Source organism: Hemibagrus wyckioides, linkage group LG22 (assembly GCF_019097595.1).
Source record: "Hemibagrus wyckioides isolate EC202008001 linkage group LG22, SWU_Hwy_1.0, whole genome shotgun sequence".
NCBI classification, from domain to species: Eukaryota; Metazoa; Chordata; class Actinopteri; order Siluriformes; family Bagridae; genus Hemibagrus; species Hemibagrus wyckioides.
This window is the reverse complement of record NC_080731.1, coordinates 18550574-18573088: the sequence shown is the minus strand read 5'-3', so window position 1 is coordinate 18573088 and position 22515 is coordinate 18550574. Positions and strand designations below refer to the sequence as shown.

Sequence of the window (22515 nt, the reverse complement as noted above, 5' to 3'; positions counted from 1 at the left end):
GTAAATAAGAGAGAGCAAACAAATATGATTTGCAAAACACAACATGTAATTTAAAGTTCAAAATTGTTTTAAACTTTAAATACAATGAACAGAAACTGCGTGTGTGTGAGTGAGTGTGTGTGTGTGTCTTCATTTGCATGATTAACAGGTAATGATGCTATAATTTTTGCAAATATGTGCAGGGCATTTTTGGCACCGGGTGCTGGTTTTGGTGTCATTTTTGCAGAATTTGCACCTCCTCCTTTTGGGTGATGGTCGAGGAGAAGCAGCTGGATGGCGGGGGGCAGCTGCAGAGGTTGATGCACCTTGCTGGACTTCCATGACCAAGCTGGCAGAGGCTGGCATGTGAGGAAGAACCTGGCATAGTCTTAGGAGAGGTGTCACAAGTTCTCTTCCAAGTTCCTCAAGGAATAGCCTCCTTTTGTGGCACTTTCCCTGATTCCAGCTTGGGTCCATCTCTCTCCACAGCACAAAGGAGTTGTATGCAGACACATCAAGCATATTGATAAACACCATCAGGGGTCAATGAGCTGTCATTCATTCACAACTGTAAACACTGGTGACCTGCAACAAAAGTAACAAACAACAAATCAGTCCAAATTCATTTATATTTTCTTACACAAGAATGAAATGCATTGAGCTGAATGAATAAATATCACATGAAAAGGTGCAATACGTTGTCGAGGTTGTCAACACCCCCCTTTGTTTTTGTTGTAGTCAAGGATGATCTGGGGCTTTTTGTCCTCTGTGGCACTAACTGCAGTGTCGCGATGCAGAGTGCTCATGAGAAGCACATTCCTTCTCTTTTTGGGGCAGTAGGAGACAAGAGCATGCGTGTCAGTAAACACAAACTGGGAGGAGAATTTGGCCCTGTCTTTTGTCGCCAGTAGTGCAGGGGGAAGCTCTGGTTTGTTTTTTCTTACAGTTCCCACCATGGCCAGCTTCCTCCTTAGCAGCTCCTGGCCAAGGACATAGGACATGAAAAAGTTGTCAAAGGTGATGACGTGTCCCCGAAGACCCTCTGTCACCTCGAGAACCATACGCTGGGCCTGATTTTTCTCTGGCTGGCCATCCGCAGGTTTGCCGGTGTACACCTGCATGTTCCAGGCGTAGCTTGTCTGGGCATTGCAGGCTACCCAGATTTTAATTCCATACTTGGCAGGTTTAAGGAATCTTTATTTGGCATATATTGCTTAAACCCACATCGACCTCTGAACGGGACCAGGCGCTCATCTACGGTCACATTAGTGTCTGGATTATACATCAGCTGCAGGTGTTGCACCCACTAATCCCAGACCTGTGGGATGGCAGCCAGTTTGTCTCTGGCACGGCGCGCTGGTCTGGTGCTGCGATCATCAAATCGTATGATGCTTGAAATGAGGTGGAATGTCTTCAGTGGCATGGTGGCACAAAAAATTGCCCTCCCCATCTGAGAATGCCACAGGCTGGACATAGCCTCTTTACTGGAGCGGTAGACCCCAGCAAGAATCATTAGACCCAGATATCCCTGTAGATCTTTGATCTAATTTTTTCCAGCTGTCACCATATACAGGACACCCCTCCTTGGTGGTCATGTCTAGCACTGTCTTTTGAATTTCCTCTGATATAAACAACTCGAAAGTTGACTTTATGGTATCAGCACGAGAGACAGCATACCTTGTTGGCCCTTGGGGCTCCTCTCCCGCTTTGCCCCCAACCTGCGGCGTCGGTCACTTGGAGGAATGGAGGACCAGAGAATATTTTCATCTTTTGATTGGAAAATTTCTTCAGTTTCAGGAGGCTCCTCTTCATTTGATTCCTCCTGGTCAGATGGAACAAAATCTTCATCATTTTCTGTGGTATTTTCTTCTCTGACACTTCCTCCTCCTCTTCTGCCGGTTCTGCCTCATCTCTCTCCTCCTCCACAGGGTCAAAAAGTAGGTCAAGGGCCTGTAATGCTGTGTAGGTCCTCTTCATTTTGCTGTCTGGGTATGTGAAATGTGAAATGCCCTGAGGATGCTATAAATTCTGTGTTTTTTTGTTTATTGTTATCTTGTCCCCAATTGGGCAAAGGCATATCTCATAGCTTTTGTTTTGTTTGGTGGCCCAATGAAATGCAGTGGCCAATGCTTTGAACAGTGTTTGACTGTGTGTGTGTGTGTGTGTGTGTATAGCCCCATGTTGGTAGATCAGATGTTGTATATCACAAGTGTGAAATGTTTACAAATGTGTAGCTTTTGTTTTGTCTGGATGCTCTAAAAATTATTCACACACATAATTTAATAAAAATTAAATAAAAATTGTAATATTCAATATTTTCAAAGAGCATAGTATGGAACTATCCATGTCATTTTCATGCAAGTATATGAAAGAAAACCCAAGTTATGACAATTTAAACTTTTTACACCGGGTCAAATTGACCTGAAGATAACAGGAGGGTTGAACTGTCTGTGACCGGTGCTAAATCAAAGAAAACACCAAAACCTAAATCTGCTAACTACACCTGCCTATTCATACTAATCTGCGGAAAAAATCTAAGGAAACAAAACTTCCCTGTCTCACGCTACACTAATCACCAGAACAAAAGTACACAGAGTCACACTCACTCCTCACCTAATGAACTAAACAGAACCAAACCTCTACATGAGTGTATTATGTACATCACGTCACATACTTCCCTGTCCTCAGACTCTCTGGTCCATTGTAGCGTCAGCTGCAGGTAATCGTCCTCAGACAGGAGGGGAAAAGAAAAGAGACACCGAAACATATCAAAAACACATCATGTGCAGAACATGGCCAAAACAGAACAGTGGGTAAAACCAGAAATTTATTCATTACACGATTGCCAGTATCCAAAAGCTCAACCATGCTCTTTAACTCAACTCTCCTCTTCTGGGTCTCCAGGGGGTCTGTTATTTATTTATTTATTTATTTGTTTATTTGATTATTTGCAAAATATAATCGAACACAATGTTACAAAAAGGCACTAAAAATGTGTAAAAGATAAAGTGTGTGGCGTTATAAAACTATTAAACGTTATAAAACTATTAAATGTGGGGAAAAGAAGAAACAAACACAAACCCAGCTCTAACACTGCAGTAGCTGATTGAGTCGTAGCAGCACCTCACTGTCATGTCAGTGTCACTGCTGTACTGAGAATCTCACAGCACACAAACTTCTGGACTTTTCCCTGATTGTGCAGGACAGAGGGAGGAGTTCAGAGCTTCAGAGGATCACAGCAACACTCAGTAAATGTAAAGCTGCTCTACTCCATATTAGTCAGAGAATGAAGTGTTTACCTTAATGACCAAAACAGATGATCCCAGAGAGATCTTTCTGATTTCCTTTTGATTTCTGTTCTTTCTCAGTGCAGGAAATATACACTGAAGACGCAGTAAAAAATGACAGTAGAAAATTAAAATTTTTATAAGAAGTCTATTATTTCTTTTCTCACAGTGATTAATGTCTCTGGCAATGTTTACGTCATTGTTTACAAACAAATATTTATGACAGATTATTCGATGATTTTTGCAACTTCTTGTGTGTTGAAACAGGTAAAGAGCAGTACTTGTTCACAGATTTTTATTGCTATTTTATGAAGTATTTTTAATGCCTTTTGTAACTTATTGTGTTCTGACTGAAAGGATATGAAGTAAATTCAATATGAGCAGTGAACTTGCACCTTTTATGTGAAGCTCCAATTGCAGTCGTGTTTATTTTAATAATGAAAATGTTTCAAAATGAAGTTTTATTATGTAGCATTACACTGGAGATTATTCAGAAAAGTGTTCTACATGTTCAAGTGCAAAAGTTTTACTACCTGAAATAATAGTAGCATTTAGAGGACATGTTTTTCTCTTCTTTTCTTTTTTCTTTTCTCCTCAAATTTAGTCAGCTATAGATATTTTCCTCTGCTCACTGTGTCACAGAGCACAGTTAAACACTCCTCTTCCACATACATGAGCTCACAGAAACCCACAGTTGGCTCATGGTGCTGTGATTGACAGGAGAGTGAGCTTAGCCCCTCCCACTCTGAGAACAAGCACAATATTGCTCTAAATTTGACTTTGTTCCAGTTCAACCCAAACATAACACAAACAATTAAAAATCTTTTTATTTTATGTTTTTAACCCCTGAAACTCAAACTTTAAAACTTTTGCACTTAACATGATATTTTTATTTTAAAGATGAAACACATTTATGTTTGTGATAAATCACCTACCTCAGCAATGTAACCAAAGAGTATGTTTTTCTATGTATCATTTTTATAAAATATATTTTTGCTAAATTGCTTAATAAACCTGAAAATAAATATCACACTGCACTTTTCACTGACTCCATGTTCAAGAATTGTGTACCAAAATTGTGTGTGTGTGTGTGTGTGTGTGTGTGTGTTACTCTTTCATTAAACCTGCACAAAGTACCTCAAAAAATCTTTATCAGATTTAATCATTATAAAATGAAATAAAAGTCAGTAAAACTGTTTACATTTAATAATTAATAGTTTAAATGATCTGTTTGTTTTCTAAAACACATGTATACAAAACAGATTAGTTTTATTTTGAGACAAAGTTTATTTTAACATGGAATTAAATGCTTAATTATTTATTATGTAAGACTTCTAATGCCTCCTGATATATCAGTGTTTAACAAACCAACTATTTCTGCTTTTTAGAGCCAATGTAGTGAATGCATTAGATTTACATGTATGATATGAGACTTATACTGAACAAAATTATAAACACAACACTTTTGTTTTTGCCCCCATTTTTCATGAGCTGAACTCAAAGATCTAAGACCTTTTCTATGTACACAAAAGGCCTATTTCTCTCAAATGTTGTTCACAAATCTGTCTAAATCTGTGTCAGTGAGCACTTCTCCTTTGCCGAGGTAATCCATCCACCTCACAGACGTGGCATATCAAGATGCTGATTAGACAGCATGATTATTGCACAGGTGTGCCTTAGGCTGACCGCAATAAAAGACCACTCTAAAATGTGCAGTTTTATCACACAGCACAATGCCACAGATGTTACATGTTTTGAGGGAGCGTGCAATTGGCATGATGACTGCAGGAATGTCCACCAGAGCTGTTGTCCGTGAACTGAATGTTCATTTCTCTACCATAAGCCGTCTCCAAAGGCGTTTCAGAGAATTTGGCAGTACATCCAACTGGCCTCACAACCGCAGACCACGTGTAACCACAACAGCCCAGGACCTCCACATCCAGCATCTTCACCTCCAAGATCGTCTGAGACCATCCACCTGGACAGCTGCTGCAACAATCGGTTTGCATAACCAAAGGATTTCTGCACAAACTGTCAGAAACCGTCTCAGGGAAGCTCATCTGCATGCTCGTCGTCCTCATCAGGGTGTCGACCTGACTGCAGTTCGTCGTCGTAACTGACTTGAGTGGGCAGATGCTCACATTCGATGGCGTCTGGCACTTTGGAGAGGTGTTCTCTTCACGGATGAATCCCGGTTTTCACTGTACAGGGCAGATGGCAGACAGCGTGTATGGCGTCATGTGGGTGAGCGGTTTGCTGATGTCAACGTTGTGGATCGAGTGGCCCATGGTGGCGGTGGGGTTATGGTATGGGCAGGCTTATGTTATGGACAACGAACACAGGTGCATTTTATTGTTGGCATTTTGAATGCACAGAGATACTGTGACGAGATCCTGTTGTGCCATTCACTCACGACCATCACCTCATGTTGCAGCATGATGATGCACGGCCCCATGTTGCAAGGATCTGTACACAATACCTGGAAGCTGAAAACATCCCAGTTCTTGCATGGCCAGCATACTCACTGGACATGTCACCCATTGAGCATGTTTGGGATGCTCTGGATCTGCGTATACGACAGCGTGTTCCAGTTCCTGCCAATATCCAGCTACTTTGCACAGCCATTGAAGAGGAGTGGACCAACATTCTACAGGCCACAATCAACAACCTGATCAACTCTATGCGAAGGAGATGTGTTGCACTGCGAGAGGCAAATGGTGGTTACACCAGATACTGAGTAGTTTTCGGACCCTCCCCCAGTACAGTAAAACTGTAAAACGCATTTTAGAGTGGTCTTTTATTGCAGCCAGCCTAAGGCACACCTGTGCAATAATCATGCTCTCTAATCAGCATCTTGATATGCCACACCCTTGAGGTGGATGGATTACCTCGGCAAAGGAGAAGTGCTCACTGACACAGATTTAGACAGATTTGTGAACAATATTTGAGAGAAATAGGCCTTTTGTGTGCATAGAAAAGGTCTTAGATCTTTGAGTTCAGCTCATGAAAAATGGGGGCAAAAACAAAAGTGTTGCGTTTATAATTTTGTTCAGTGTATGTTTATTATGAAGTGCTATGAATATGATGTTCAGACATTTAAGGCACAAACAATGTTATATATTGTCTATGGTTTTATATAGAAAGTATTAAATTATTTAACGAATTAACTAGTGACAGCATCATAACTATGGTACATCCAGATAAGAATATTGTGTTAAAATGTGGTTTCGATCATTATTGATTCATTCACAGTAAGATGAAGAATCTCTCTGACAGAGTTATAAAGGACATCAGAACACCCAGACCTTCATCATTAGAGGAATGAGAGGATGAGTTTTAAAAAGAAGTGTCAGTGGATAAATTACAGTAAAATATATATCTCTTGTTGATTCAGTTTCTTGTTACTGTAAGACATTAGCAGTTTGAAGAGCTCAGAGGTTTAGCAGAACCTTCACAGTAATACAGTCGGGTGTGAAGGATGTGGGAAATTTTGTGAATTTAAAAGTCAAAGCCTGAACGTGTCGAACCTTAAGCTTAGGGTTCAAGGGAGCTCATGTAATCACACAGCTGCGGGACTGTGGAAGGTGATGATAATTATCATTAGTACTGCAATTAGTAATAGTCTACTAGTATTATCTTTATCTGAGCTCTACTAATCCGCCCTAACTTTAGCCGTGTGTAGGTAGAACTCTTCTTTATGCCACAAATGAAGTTTCTCCTGCTTGTAGATGTAGACACGAATAGCACATTCTGTAGCTGAGCTTCATAATGACATTTTATCATGTTTCTGTTCCATGTTTCTGAATGCTGAATGCAATTTGTCCTCTGTAAATGATCTTAAATGCAGCTGCGTGACCTGCCTAAGTTCTCCCACACCACCCCACTGCTACGCTCCTCCACTTGCTTCAAGTAGCTGCATCAGATTCAAATCATTGATGCTTGCCTACAAAGACAAGAATGGACCAGCACCATCTTACCTCAAAGCTCTTATTACTCCTCACACTACACCTCTCTCCCTCAGATCCACTAGCACTGCACGACTGGTCCCACCATCTATCAGGGTAAAAGGTAGGTATACATCAAAAGTCTTCTCTGTTCTGGCACCGAGGTGGTGGAATGAACTTCCCCTAGATGTTCAGACAGTCGGGTCACTGACCGTCTTCAAACGGTGGATGAAGACCTACCTCTTCCTGAAGCTACTTGTTTTATGTATTGTTGTATGTTGTATGTACATTTACTTCTAAGCATTCTTGTATGTCACTCTGTAAGAGCGTGTGCCAAATGTCAGAAATCTCTCTCTTTTTTCCACTGTTGAAGTGAGACATTTTATTCTCTCTTTAACCAAAATACATGTACATATTGTTTTTCTTTTGTTTTTGCTTGTAATTTGCATGAACATCTTTTTTTATGTAAAATGTGAATATATATGTAATGCAAGCCGTGACTCTTCTCTTTTTTTTTGGACATTGCATGTTCTTGCTATTATTCTGAGATGATATTCCTGTCTCCTCTTCTGCTCCATTCCTCCTCTGATCTAAACCTCTCTAACTCACTGCTCTTTTTTTTTATCTCAACTTCCTCCTGCTCTATCTTTATTTTATCATTTACTGTAAAACTGAAATGAAATACATTTAAACTATTATGTATTATTACGATAAGGGGAATACACCCATTAGCAGTGTGTACTAATTAATCAATATTTCAGTGTTTGAAAACTGCTGTATTATTATTATTCCTTATAATACCTCTTACTAGGGTTCAACAAACTAAAGGTTAAATAATTAGCCATTATTTCAGGTCGATCCTATATGTGTGTGATTTGACATTTGATATATTTTGTAGTAAATACCAACCTGTGTGTGTGTTTCACACAAGCACTTGTGTGATCCATGAGTCATACAAACACAGTATATTTATTTCATTATAAAATAGAAAAAAATGTTAATAAATCACCACTTCATCCACTCAGATATTTATTGGTGCTGCTAATATATCTGACCCACAGAAGCCACTAGCATGTAGTGTTAATCTAAGCTTGGAGTCATGAAGCCTTTTTCAATACAATCGAAACATTTAATGCTTCACAAATCTTTATTTTACAATTTGAACCTCCTGCGTTTACATCAGCTGCTGAGGACAGAGCCAGCAGTGCATCTGTACAAATTTATATTAATAATAATAATAATAATAATGACTGGCTTCCTCTTACAGTGTATAATGATGGCAATACATACATTTGAATAATTATATGGGATTTATCTTATTTGGGAGCAATAGTTCATGGTATTGCAGAGTTTGAGATCTTTTTCTGGATGATTTCATTAATAAATTGTCTGTAATAATACTCTACACACCACCACACACCTACAACACAATCCATCACTAATGGGTCATTTCCGTTTCTTTAACCACACTGGATTTAAAGCTCCACCTCTAAAAACAAGCCAGTCACCGCCCACTGAAGCAACCAATCAGATCAACAATCACAATCATGTGACTCGAAAAGCCTCCGCATAATATTATGATAAGAGACGGAAGCCTCGGTGTCAAAGTGAAAGTCTGAATGGTATCTAAACTTTTCTCTCTCCTGCAGTTTTGCTACTCGGTAAACGCTGTGGGGATTTTATTTCGCTGTGCCACCCAAATTTTATTTATGAGATTGTTTAAAGTCTACACTGTAAAATGGAGGACAGCAGCACTGTGTTCAAAGTCCTGCTTTTTCTCACGTTTTCTCTTCATCTTTCATCAGCAGGTGAGTTTAGAAACGTAAACTATAAAATATTTATAAAGTTGTGTTCTGTAAATGTTGGTAAATAGTGACTGCAATAGTAGACTGACTATAAACTGCGCATCTTATACTGCAGCGAAAACGTTTGTTATAAAACGGAAATGCGTTTACTCTGTTTTTACACCTTGATTACAAAAAATATACAGTACTTGTGCTAGATATGCAATGGACATTCTAGCTAAGTATTAGAAGATCTTGTTTGAGGTATAGTTTATTTATACATTTTATGACGATATTAAAACAACTACAAAATGGTGCTGTTGAACGCCGTGACACATGGAGGGGGGTTACAAAATTTTAAAAAAGTTAGCCCAACGTGTTCTGCGGTATACTATACTTGACATTTTGCCGTCTTTACATTTATATCTTTTCAATATGGCTGAAAGAAAAAGAAATCGTAATTTAAATCCATCTTTCCGTCAAGATAATCCTGTGTTCTGTCGAGTTACTACTTTCCGGTTTTGCAAAGCAACGAAATCTTAGTCCACCAGGGGCGTCGCTAGGGCTAATCATTGGGCTCGAGCACCAGATGATTTTAATCTAGCCCCGAATGTTTTATCTCGAATTTTGCCACCGGAGTGTAGAGGAATTAATAAAATGTTGAACGTTTTAGTTGAGCACTGTTGCCGTTTACTGTACACGATTTTCACTGAAACCCTCTACACACACCCCAAATACACAGCGCCGATTTCACACCACGTGACTACAACACCTTACAGCCCTCGAGCGCGACAGCAATAAAAAGAAAACGGTCAATAAAAAAAAAACAATGTTTTTATTCAGATAATAGTCTAACTTTTAATTTTTAATGTTAACACAGTTGATAAAAGTCGGCTAATAAATGTACGTTGTGTCAAAAAGGAGGCCCACTGTCTCTGATTCTGAAAACCCCTGACATATAGGACCCTTTAGAAAATTATTCCATACCCAATATGTACAAAAGCCTTAAATTAAATAAGCCTAAAGCACTAAGACATTAAAGTCTGAACATCATGACTTTCTATTATTCAACTAATGCAGTATTAAAGTTAAAATACAGACAAGGCTTATTGCTTATAAGTACTTTTTTTTTATATATATATATATAAATATTTAATTATACACATACTACCAGTCAAAAGTTTGGACACACCTTCTAATTCCATGGTCTTTCCTGATGTTTATTTCTTTCTACATTGTAAAACAATGCTGAAGGCGGCCGAAATCCACAATAATGTCCTTTTGAACAGTTGATATTGAGAGAGTTGTCTGCTACTGATGCTCTGTAAAGCCTTCATAACGGCTCTAATCTGAGGTGCTGTTAATTGGTTATTTCTGAGGCTGGTCACTCTAAATGAACTTCTCCTCTGCAGCAGAGGTAAGTTCTGGTCCTGCTTCCCTGGGATGATCTTCATATGAGCCAGTTTCATCATGGTGCTTGATGGGTTTTGCAAATGCACTTGACAATACTGTTCTTGCAAGAACTATTCCAGACCACCTGACTGTGTCTTAAAATAACAACTGACTGTTTTTTGTTGTCATTACATATGGATTACTGAAGTCCATGCGTGTTATTTCATAGTTTTGAAATCTCCAGTATTGTTCTAGAATGTAGAAAATAAATCCCTAAACAACAAACATTGAATTAAAAGGTGTGTCCAAACTTTTGACTGGTTGTGTATATATACCGGGCCGGTCAAGGGTAGTCAGTGGGCCGGATGTGGCCCGCGGGCAATAAAATACCCAGGTCTGGCTTAGGTGAACAATGGGCCAGAACATACTTAACCATTTGGCTGTTCTGTCAATTGAAGAGGGAATTCTAAACACTATAAATACTAATATGGTAATTGACTGTTTTGCTCAAGTCCAGTCTCTGGAGATACTCTCTGATGATTCCACCCTCAAAGAAATAGGATAGAAAAGTCACCAAGAGCATGAAGTAGACAAGATACAAGCAGCAAGACAGATGAGAGAACAATAAGAGAAGAGAGGCTATTAAAAGAAAAAGAAACAAAGAATAATACATACAGTAGTCCCAGAATAAATGAAATGAGAGGTGCAAGTATAATGTAGATTATTGTAAAATAATAATAATAAAACGATCTACACGGCACTGCTTCACACACAAGCTAATATACACGAGATAATATTGCATGGTATACCTGTGTGAGAGAAAATGTCATGAATTTAATGAACTCCTTTTTACTAGCAAGACTCTGAAATGATGGGAGGAGTCAGAAAAATGATTGAATGAAATTCTCTGAAGTTGCATACCATTTGTGTTTATTATTAAACAATATTACATAAAAATGCCCTTACAAAACGTGTTATTGTTGCTTAGCCCCTCTCCCTAATTAGCCTCTGATGTTTTTAAATCAATGTTTTTAAATTTGATGTTTTTAAATTTAACGCCCCTGGACTCCACGCCTATAAATCTATGCAACCTTAATGTGGAGAATCTTCGTGAAGGACTGGCTGATGGTGTGCAATGTCTTTTTAAACCTTTTAATGGCAGTGGCAGACCGTGCATTTCATACCTAGACCTTCACTGGTGTCCTTCCTGAATTAATCCACCTCTATACCATCATTATGACGCCACCATGGGCGTCGCTAGGCCATTTTCTACTCAGCCCTCCTAAAATTCTGCGATTCTCCATAAACTGTACACAAATTGGTAATCGCCTCAGTCCCCTTTAAATTTCATATAAAAACGGCGGCAGACTCCAGCTTCAATCCACAGACCGCGGCGTCACAGAGCGAGGATCAGAGGACGTGTGTGTGGGGGTGTGATCAGGAAGACTTGTATTTGGCTTGTTCAGTATTCAAATGTTATACACATCTATACAATGGAGTGGAATGCTGCAATAAGTTTACCATCCTACCCTGTTACTCAAACCTTTATTTATTTCATTTATTTATTTATTTTTTTACTATTATACCCACACTAGAATATTCTATCTAGAATTTTCTAGAATCGCCCCTGGACACCATGGCAATAGATACTAATCAACTGTTAAATAGCAAAGTAAAAGAGAAATTAGTCTACAGTATTTCACACCTCACAAGGTATAGTCAATATTATTACGGTTACGTTTCTCAAAAAAAAAAAAAATTCTTCATGCCGTATGCAGCAAACTGCAATCTCCGAAGGACGCAGCATCCGAAATGAGACACAGAGAATATAGAAACACTGTATATGTGTGGTTTGCTGCCTCTGACTACTCCAACTATCCAATCAAAGGACAGGAAATTGCTGACATAATCGTATGCCTGCTAGATGGCCCCAGTGACACCAACTTGAAATCTGATTGGTTAATGGAACAGTTTCATTGCCACTTATTTTAAGATATGGGCGCCTGCACTATTGATTCTGAAGGCCTTTTTCAGGGAGAAGGTGAAATTAAGTTATGACTTATTTATACATGGCATTCCTGTGCTGCTGAAAGCAGTGTTATTACTTTGAGATTATTGACTCGGGACACTTTAAGGGCTTGTGTGTTTGTTCCTTGTACTAAGTGATGCGGCTCAGAAGAGCTACGCATTTGCTTGTAGTTTTTTTTTTACTTGCTATTTTTCTCTTTCTCGTTGCTTTGTTTGTTTTTGTTCTATGTCTTTATCAATTGTTTCACTTAATACCAGGGGGTTAAGAGATTCTGTTAAAAGGAAAGCTTTATTCTTATTTGCGAAACAACTCATTACTGATTTTCTTTTCTTTCAAGAATTGCACTCTGTTAGTAATGAGAGAAAGTTATGGAGGTCACAGTGGAATAATGATCTTTGGTTTGCTCATGGTTCTGAGAGGTCAGCAGGGGTCACTACATTAAACACTTTTTCTGGAAATATCCTCAAGGCGTTTTCAGATTCTCTGGGACACTTTTTCTGTTTACTTTTACGTCTGGATGGTCATATCTTTTTTTGGTTTTGGTTAACATTTACGTGTACAATCGCAATTCTGAAAATGATAAACAACTTAAGTCCTTAGACGACAGACTATTGTTTTGGTTTCAGAAATATCCACACGCTTATTTACTTATTGGGGCAGACTTTAATATCACTTTGAATGATCTAGTTGATAGATGGCCTCCAAAGCAGTCAGACTCTTTAAATGGCATTTTGAAGAATGTCATGCAGAAGTACAATCTATCTGATATTTGGAGAGAGACTAATCCTAATTGTGGAGTAATGCAAGTGGTACCAAACAGTCTCGAATTGATTTCTGGTTAATCTCTGGGAGCTTCTCAAAAGAGAATGTGTCCGTTGAAATACTTGTTACTCCCTTAACAGACCCCAAGGCAATCTCTATAAATATTAATTCTTCTGCTTCTGTAACTGCTCGATATGGTTCCTTTTGGAAAATGAATCATTCTCATTTAGGACATGTTAAACCAGAACTTGAAAATATAATTTACTTTCACTGGAATCTGGCACAGAAGGAGGGCACTTTTGGCAGGTATTGGGAACTACTGAAATATGAAATTGGCAAATATCTGAGGGCCTATGGTAGCTCTTAAATTTAAAGCTTTGGAGGAGCAGGTTGTATCTGAAATTACTTCTCTTTCCGTGATATCTCCCAATAATGTGTCACCTGAAGAAAATGTGTTTAAGTGACCTGCATCATAAACTGGATGAAATTTATAAGCAGAAAGCAGAAGGGGCCTTTGTCAGGTCAAGAGCTAAATGGTTGGAAATCTAGTTACTGTGCTGATTCTTCTCAGTTTTTAAACTCTCTGGAAAAAAGTAAGTGCATCAGTGACTTAGATAAAGAATGCTGTGATGAGGACATACTCCTGGAAGAGGTTGTTGATGCTATAAAATCTCTGAAGTGTAATAAATCACCTGGTAATGATGGTAGCTCTGCAGAATTTTATAAACAATTCGGACATTCTTGCCCCTTTTCTTTTAAAAGTTTTCTCCGAGTGTATCCAAAATCTCAAACTTCCTCCCATCATTATTTATTGAAAATTGTCACCCAATTACTTTCTTAAACAATGACCATAAAATTTCGGCCCTAATATTCTCCAAAAGAATCAAGAATGTTCTCATTTCTTTACTAGATGAATCACAATCTGGCTTTTTAACTAATAGACACATTTCAAACAATATAAGATGAGTGTTTGATATTTTAGACTGTTCAAATTTGATAGATGATATTTCTAGATTTTTATAAAGCTTTTGATACGTTAGAACACAGTTTTATTATTCAGTGTCTTAAAAAATTGGGATTTGGGGAATTCTTTTGTAATGCCTGTAGAACCTTGTAGAGAAACGGTAGTAGTTCAGTGATTTTAAAACATGGTGCAACTCGATGTTTTCAGATTTTGAGAGGCATTAGACAAGGATGTCCGATCTCCCCTTAACTTTTTCTGCTTGCGGCTCAGCTTCTTTGTGATCAGATAAAAGCGAGTAGTTTGAAAGGTATATCCAATGCTGGAAGAGAGGTGATTATCAGTCAACTTGCAGATGACATAACCCTTTTTCTTAAAGATGCTGCACAAATTCCCCTGGCAGTTTGGGCTATCACTTTATTCTCAGAAGCCTCCGGCTTACGATTACATTTACAGAAATGTGAACTCTTTAATAGCAAAGACTGTGCTGATTCTTTTCTTCATAATATCCCAGTGAAAGATAATGTCACTTATTTAGGGGTTCTAGTTGTGAAAGACCAAAATGAAATATGTACTCTTAATTACCAACCACTTATTGATAAAACTCAGAAAAGATTTAACCAGAGGTTACAAAGAGAACTTTCTATAAGAGGTGGAGTTCTTCTCTCTAAGGCAGAAGGTCTTTCATCTCTTACTTATGCAGCTCAGTCTGTCCCTTTAGACCCCAAACTAGGTAAAGTTATCGATCAGCTTCTTTTTAATTTTCTATGGAAACGATCAGTTCATTATATTAAAAAGTTTGTTGTAATGAACACACTTGGAAAAAGGTGGTCTCAACTTCTTAGACTTTAGTACTCTAAGTTACACCTTTAAGATTAACTGGCTAAACAGTTCAGGAAGAACCTAGAGTCTTTGTGGAACTTCATTCCCAACTACATCTTTTCCCAATTTGGTGGTCTCCAATTCCTTTTGATCTGCAACAATAAAATTGATAAATTACCAGCTACACTCTCAGCTTTTCACAGGCAGGTTCTTTTGGCTTTGTCCCTGATGTTCAAGCGCAACTTCTCACCCCAGAAATATTTTTTGGAACAATTGTAATGTTCTTAATAAGAATAAATCCATATTTTTTTCAGAATTGGTTTGACAAGAACATTCTATTGGTCAGTTACTTAATTCTCAAGGCCTATTATTTTCTTACAAAGAATTCTTGATCGTTTTCAGTTTCCTGTCTCGCTAAAAGAATTTTCTATAGTTATGGGTGCTATCCCGTCAGGTGCTCTCGCCTTACTGCAAGGTACTCATTCAACACTACCGGCCTCCCTTAGCCTGACTGATAACTTCATTGCTAAGCTGTGCTTCAGTTCTTCTGGCGAAAACAACGATAAAACCATTCGCTCATTATTCCAGAAGGATAGTTGTCTCCTTGCCATACGTTACTTACTGGAGTAACGCAGTACAATATATCTCCTGGAAAAAAAGTATGAATGCTTCCACATACCTTTTTTCTATCCAATAAAGTAAAAGAAGTTTCCTACAAAAAATTCATAAATATTATCCAGCAGGCCATTACATAAAGTTTAACAGTGATATTTGCTCCAGTTTTGGCAAGATTTACTTGATTTTTTTTTAGATTTAAAATTTATAAAAACAGTGTTTTATTGTGGAAGGATGTTGTGTTGGGATTTGCTGATTACAGTCCTGCTGGAAAAACATCAGTTCTTCATAATGAACCTAATTCTGTTATTGGCAAAATTCCACATTCACAAATCCAAATACTCTAACTCCAGACCCCTGTTTGCTGTATTTTAAAAAGAGTTTAAGCAATACCTTTCATTAGTTACGTCGTCACAGAACAAAAAAGCCTTAAAAACTTTGTTTGCTGTCTTCTATCTCTATCTATCTCTAACTTTAATCAGCACTCTTCAATCAATGCCTTAAGAAGTTTTAGAGCCTATGGACTGTACCATGAAGTAAAGCTGCTCTCTACTGCCCCCTGTAGAGTATAGTGATGTCCTCCTTCATTGCCTACATGCAGTTTTCAGAATACTTCTACTAAAGACTTTCTCAAATTTATAGACAATGTTGTCCTGATGTCAGTAAATCCTTGATTTAGGAATTTTTAATGACTTAAACAATGTTGCTATGGAGATTCAGTTAATCAATATGACAGGCCATGTAAATAAATTCCACTGTACATTCTTCAATGTGGCACAAAATATCCATGTGTTTATTAAATGAATGAAGAGTCTGACGTCTTTCTCCAGCTTAATAAAAGCAGCAGCATGATGTCAGATGTTCAGTGTGTGTGTTGGTATGATGGGTGACCTTTATATGTGCTGAGTTACTAAAACTATTTTACTCTTCTTACAGACACACACTCTCTGCAGTACCTCCACACTCTCATCACACCAGGAATAAATTTTACTGCTGTTGGTCTGCTGGATGGAGAGCAGTGTGTGTCTTATGACTGTAAGACCAAAGAGATGATCCCAAAGATACAGTGGATACAGAAGATCAGTGCGGATGAACCACATTACTGGAACATACAGACACTGCTTGTGAAGAATCATCAGGAGCACCTCCACAACATTGTGGATACAGTAATGAGGAACTTAAATCAAAATGAAGGTGAAAGTCAGAGCTGTAATCACTAATACACACACTGACTGTACTCACACACTAGGGATGTGTTTTCTGAATAACTGTGTTATTTGAATAATTGTAGCAGTTAATGAATGCTTAAGTAATGAAACAGGATATAAAAAAACCCAGTGCAGTTCTACCTTCCTCAAGCAGGTGGGGCTTATTTTCGTTTATTGAACTTTGTGTTTAATTTCATTATTTCTGAAGGCTTCTGTGCTTTACAGTGTTTCGTTGCATGTGTCTGAGACTTGTAGAGTTCAGTGTATGGAATATAAGATGAAGATGTTTGAAGACTTTCTACTCTGCAGTAGAGCTGCTCCTCCTGACACTTTACTGATAATTACTCTTACTGTCACAACGTTTCTGAATATCTTCATATCCTTTATATTTACTCAAAGTAAAAGCCTAAATAATTTATAATAACTGTAGGAAATGAGAGATGAGAATTTAATTATAGAGCTCTCTCTCTCTCTCTCTCTGTCTGTGTGTGTGTGTGTGTGTGTGTGTGTGTGTGTGTGTGTGTGTGTGTGTGTGTGTGTGTGTGTAGGAGTCCACACACTCCAGAGGATGTACAGCTGTGAGCTCCATGATGACAGCACTACTAGAGGATATGATCAGTACAGTTATGATGGAGAAGATTTCATCAGTCTGGATCTGAACACTGGAACCTGGACTGCAGATAATGATAAAGCTGTGATCTTTATAAAGCAGTGGGATCCTACAGGAGATGAAGCTCAATACTGGAAGGACTATTTGAAGATCGACTGTGCTGATCAGTTAAAGAAGTTTGTGTCTTATGGCAGAGAGACTCTAAAGAAGAAAGGTAAAGTGTGTGTGACCTGCTCTGTTACTGCAGATACAGTTGTTAGACACACACACAGATAGTATACACACTCCTTCATCCTTTACAACACACACACACTAACACTACAGACACACTACAACACACACACACACACACAGTAATGGTGTACACAATGTAATGGACGTCTTGAGAAAATGGTACTCAGGGTTAGTTTTATTTGTACTGCTGCTCAACAGGACCCAGTGCTCTCAGAGAAATCTCAAAGAGGAAGAGCCTCGTCATTCGTTACACTTAGTTTTTATAGACATCTTTCTAAACCAGAGATTTAGATTTATAACTCCTTATAAGGTAACAAAAACATTAATTGGCTACTTACTTTTGTCTTTCTCAGCTAAGTGTACTTTTATTTATTCTTTCTTCATTCCTAAACTATCAGTTGACCTTGGTTAGCTGTACCCTCCGTTCTGACCGTGACACAAGTAGTCTACATTCTACTTTCTCACTACATCAGTTATACAACATTTACATTTTTCCTTCACAACAATTGACATTCTTTTTCCTTATAACACACACATGTACACACACTAGTGTCATTTACACAATCAGTAAAGGAATCTGAACAGGATTTTTAATATTTCTGTCTCTGTGTGTCTCTGCAGTTCCTCCTACAGCATCAGTGTTCCAGAAACACTCGCCTTCTCCAGAGGTGGTGTGTCACGCTACAGGTTTCTTCCCCAAAGCAGTGAATATCACCTGGAGGAAGGACGGAGAGGACGTGAACGAGGACGTGGAGCTCAGAGAGACGTTACCCAACCAGGATGGAAGCTTCCAGAAGAGAAGCATTCTGAAAGTCCCAGCTGAGGATCTGCAGAAACACACCTACACCTGCGTGATTCAGCACAGCAGCTTGAAGGAGGAGTTAGTGCTGAATGTGAACAAGCAGCAAATCACAAAAGGTCAGAAACACTTTCCTATAAAACTACAGATTTACAGTGAAAGTGTTTATTTTCTGCTGCATCAGTAACTCAGCTCTGTGATGATTTTACAGATGGAGGATCAGATGGATGGAAGACTGGCGTTGTTGTTCCTGTAGTCGTAGTTGCTGTTCTTGTTGCTGTTGTTGCTGGAGTGTTCATCTGGATAAAGAAAAAGGGGTCTGGTGCGCAAAGTCCCCAAGTTCAGACAGGAGCTGAGTTACATCCCTTAAATGTGTGTTAAATGTTACATATTTTGTAATATTTTTACAATTTAATGAAGAAAAAATATACAGATTATATTTAGTGTAACTTTGGTTCTTTCCTGAAGATCAGTTACAGAAGACAGTTTCTTTAATAAGTGTCTGATCATCATCTGTCTTTCAGACTCCACAGTGACGTTCCAGTCTAAACCAGTAAGTGAGCCTCCACACTGAAGAGTGATTTCCTGCCCAGCTTTTCCTCTACTGAAGCTTCCATCCAGGGTGTGAAGAGTGAATACAGACGTCTTTCATGTGGGTTTAGCTCAGACTCCAGGGTACTGCACATTTTCAGTCTTTATCAGAACTTATGGAGTTAATCAGTAGGTGATTTATTACTGTGGATTAAAGCAGAAACGTCTACAAAAAACAATTTCTAGGTTCACCTCTACAGAGAAAGAACAGAAGTGTAAGAGCAGCAGCTGAGACACTACTTACCTAAAAATTAGGTATAAAACGATCATCTCAGGTTTTATAGGTATGCATTTGCTGACATGTGTGTTCAAGTGACAAATAACATTAAGTACATAAAAATCTAATTAAAATATAAAGAAGCACTATATAATACTTTATAAAACTATTAAGTATGAGAAAAAGAAGAAACAAACACAAACCCAGCTCTAACACTGCAGTAGCTGATTGAGTCGTAGCAGCACCTCACTGTCATGTCAGTGTCACTGCTGTACTGAGAATCTCACAGCACACAAACTTCTGGACTTTTCCTTAGATTTTTGTTTTAGACTCCAGTGGGGTTACATTACTATCAGTTAGGAGAATCTCAACAACCAAACCAACACAAACTATTTTACTGCTGAAATGAACAGATTTTAATTATTAGTTATTAATTAAACAGTATTTAATAGAGTTTGGGGTTTTTATTAATTGTGTTCTCAGTCAGATTCTAAAAAACTACAAAACAAATGTTCCCAAAAGCTTCAGTAACTGAACTCAGCAGCTGCTCAGACATACAGTGAGTTTATTACATGAGATTTCTGATCTTTCTCAGTGCAGGAAACGCACACTACAGGTACAGAAAAAAGACTGTGATTATAGTAAAAGTCTGTATTATTTTTATTTATACTCACAGTGGTGAGTGATGTGTTTAGCAGTGTTTACAGAGACACTTTGTAACTTGTTCCTCATCCTATGGATCAGGTGCAATAAGTACTGGCCAAGTGTTATTTTTTATTTGTTATGATGCATTATTAAGTGCCTTATTGTAACTGTGTTTTGACTATTTGAAATGTGAAATGTTCTGAATGCTATAAACTAAATGCAACATGAGACAAGTCACATTTTACCTCAGAGGTTAGCCCCTCCCACCCTGACAGCACAGACAATAATGCTCAAATGTGACTTTGAGACTGTACAACCTTTAGATAAAAACAAAACAAAAAAAAAACTTTTGTACTTAACTGGACATTATGTTTATTGTAATAATCACCTATGTCTTAAATGAAAGTTTTTATTTAGCGAACATGTTTTATGATTTTTATGAAATAGATTTTTTGGTAAATTGCCTGCTAAACTTTTAAAAACAAAAAACAATTTCATTAAAAAATGAATTGCACATAAAAGGCTTGTGTGTGTTGCTCCCTTATTTATGAACCTGCAATTGGTTGTATAATTTGTCGTAATCTGCACACTACCTCAATCTTATATCACTTCTCTCTGTGAAACTGTGCAATAATATTTAAAATGTCTTGGCTGTGGTTATTTGGTATGTAACTATGGTACATTACATTAGATTACATTATAAAACTAGATTTTTAAAGTTTGTCGCAACAAACTTTGAGTTTGGCTTGACCAAGCAAGATGTCATCACGTGACGTCACTTGGACACACGTCACAAAGTTCCCCTCATTTTGCTGAGTGTTTTGATATGTCACGTGCATGTTGGGGTACTTTTAAAATTCTATTTATTTTGCGGGCATTGGTGCGGACGTGACGTCACCCGGACACGTCACGCAGTTTCCCTCCTTGTGCTGAACATTTTGAAACGGCACATGTGTATGGTGGAGTAATTCTACAATTCCACTTATTTTGTGACCTGTGACACAGGTCACAAAGTTCCCCTCATTGTTCTGAGTGTTTTGATATGTCACGTGTGTGTTGCAGTAGTTTTGTGGCGGGGCTCTACCGGAAAACCAGAATTCCGATCGGATCCAGAATTTACGGCTTCATCCCGCCCAAGGAGCTGGCCGAGTTTGTTGTTGATATCTCGAAAGCCCGCCGAGTTATAAACCTACAAAATTTTGAATGGGATTCTATCTGGAAAAAGGCCACTTTGAGTTTCTGTACCGGGAATACCGGAGTTCCGATCACTTAGAAAAGTAATAGCAACAAACTTCAGACCAGGTCCAACAAACGTGCCGAGTTTGGTGCATGTCGCTCGAAAGCTGTAGGAGGAGTTACTCTTGATAATTAATTGTCTAATAAAAATAATCCTCAGAAGAAAAACAATATGTTGGCTTTTCATTAAGTAGATTGCGCATTGCCACAGATATTCTTTAATGTATGACAGTATATGCAATATGAGGCCATGATGAAAGAACTGTGTAAGAAAAGTGCTTTGATAAAATATGTAATGTAACTTTGTGTCCTGTCCCCTTCCTCCAGCACCTTGCTGAACAAACAGATAAACTCTTCCCCCTAATGACCATGCTGTCAAGAAGAATCAGATTCTCTCTCTCTCTCTCTCTCTCTCTCTCTCTCTCTACACTGTTGGAGTAAAACTGAAAAATGAACATACATGGCCATCAGACGCCGAAAACATCCACATATCCATAGAAACATTACGTAATTAATTCTATACAAATATACTTTGCATTACTACATTAATAAGCAGATAGATAGATAGATAGATAGATAGATAGATAGATAGATAGATAGATAGATAGATAGATAGACTTTTTTTGATTCCTTGTGGGAAATTCTTGTGTTACAGCGTCACAAGTTCTAGTTCTAAATTATGGTCAGAAGATGGCGCTACAGGGTTTCAGTGAAAAAGAGACTTAATTGTCAGTGAAAACACATTAATGACAGAACACTTATTATATATTGAAGTTTTATGTATCATATATACTTAATGTTACGATTCTTGGAGTTTGTGAGCTGAATTCGGATTTAGTAATAAATCCTACTCTCACTGTGATTGGGCGCATACGAGCGGAATTAAGGATTAGCCAATCATTGTGAAGGAGGCGGGACTTACATAAAATGGGTAGGAAAAAACAGTGTTTATTCAGACATGGTGGGTTTCTAAAGTTCATGTATTTTATCAGAACTATAAATTGTTCTGATAAATAATTTTCATAGATTTGTGAATCCGGAAGTTTCATTTCAGAATTAAGACTAGTCTAAAAATGTTTTATTAATGTTTCAGTACAAAAGTCGCTAATGTTTCCATGTACAGTGGGCTGTGTCTCATTTCATGGAGTCGTCATTATAAATCACACCGCTTCTCTACAACACTGATGAAGACTCAACACACACCGGGTTTCCGATATCCAAGTTTTGTTTTTGTTTTTGTTTTTTTGGAAATGTCCGTGAATAATTCACAGTAGCATATTAACTATTAGCATAGTTACTGAAGGATGTGGAAAATGAGTTTGTGTGTTTAAAAGTCAAATCCTGAACCTGTCTCATGAAGGGATAAAGGAAGTACATAATCCGGATCTTTTCCATTTAAC

General features: G+C 38.0%; 2 pseudogenes; one reads left to right on the top strand and one right to left on the bottom strand.

Moving 5' to 3' along the window:
- Positions 1-655: 655 nt before the first annotated feature.
- Positions 656-1956, bottom strand: LOC131343766 (piggyBac transposable element-derived protein 4-like; annotated as a pseudogene).
- Positions 1957-8759: 6803 nt separating this feature from the next.
- LOC131343066 (DLA class I histocompatibility antigen, A9/A9 alpha chain-like) lies at positions 8760-20389 on the top strand (annotated as a pseudogene).
- The last annotated feature ends 2126 nt before the right edge of the window (positions 20390-22515 follow it).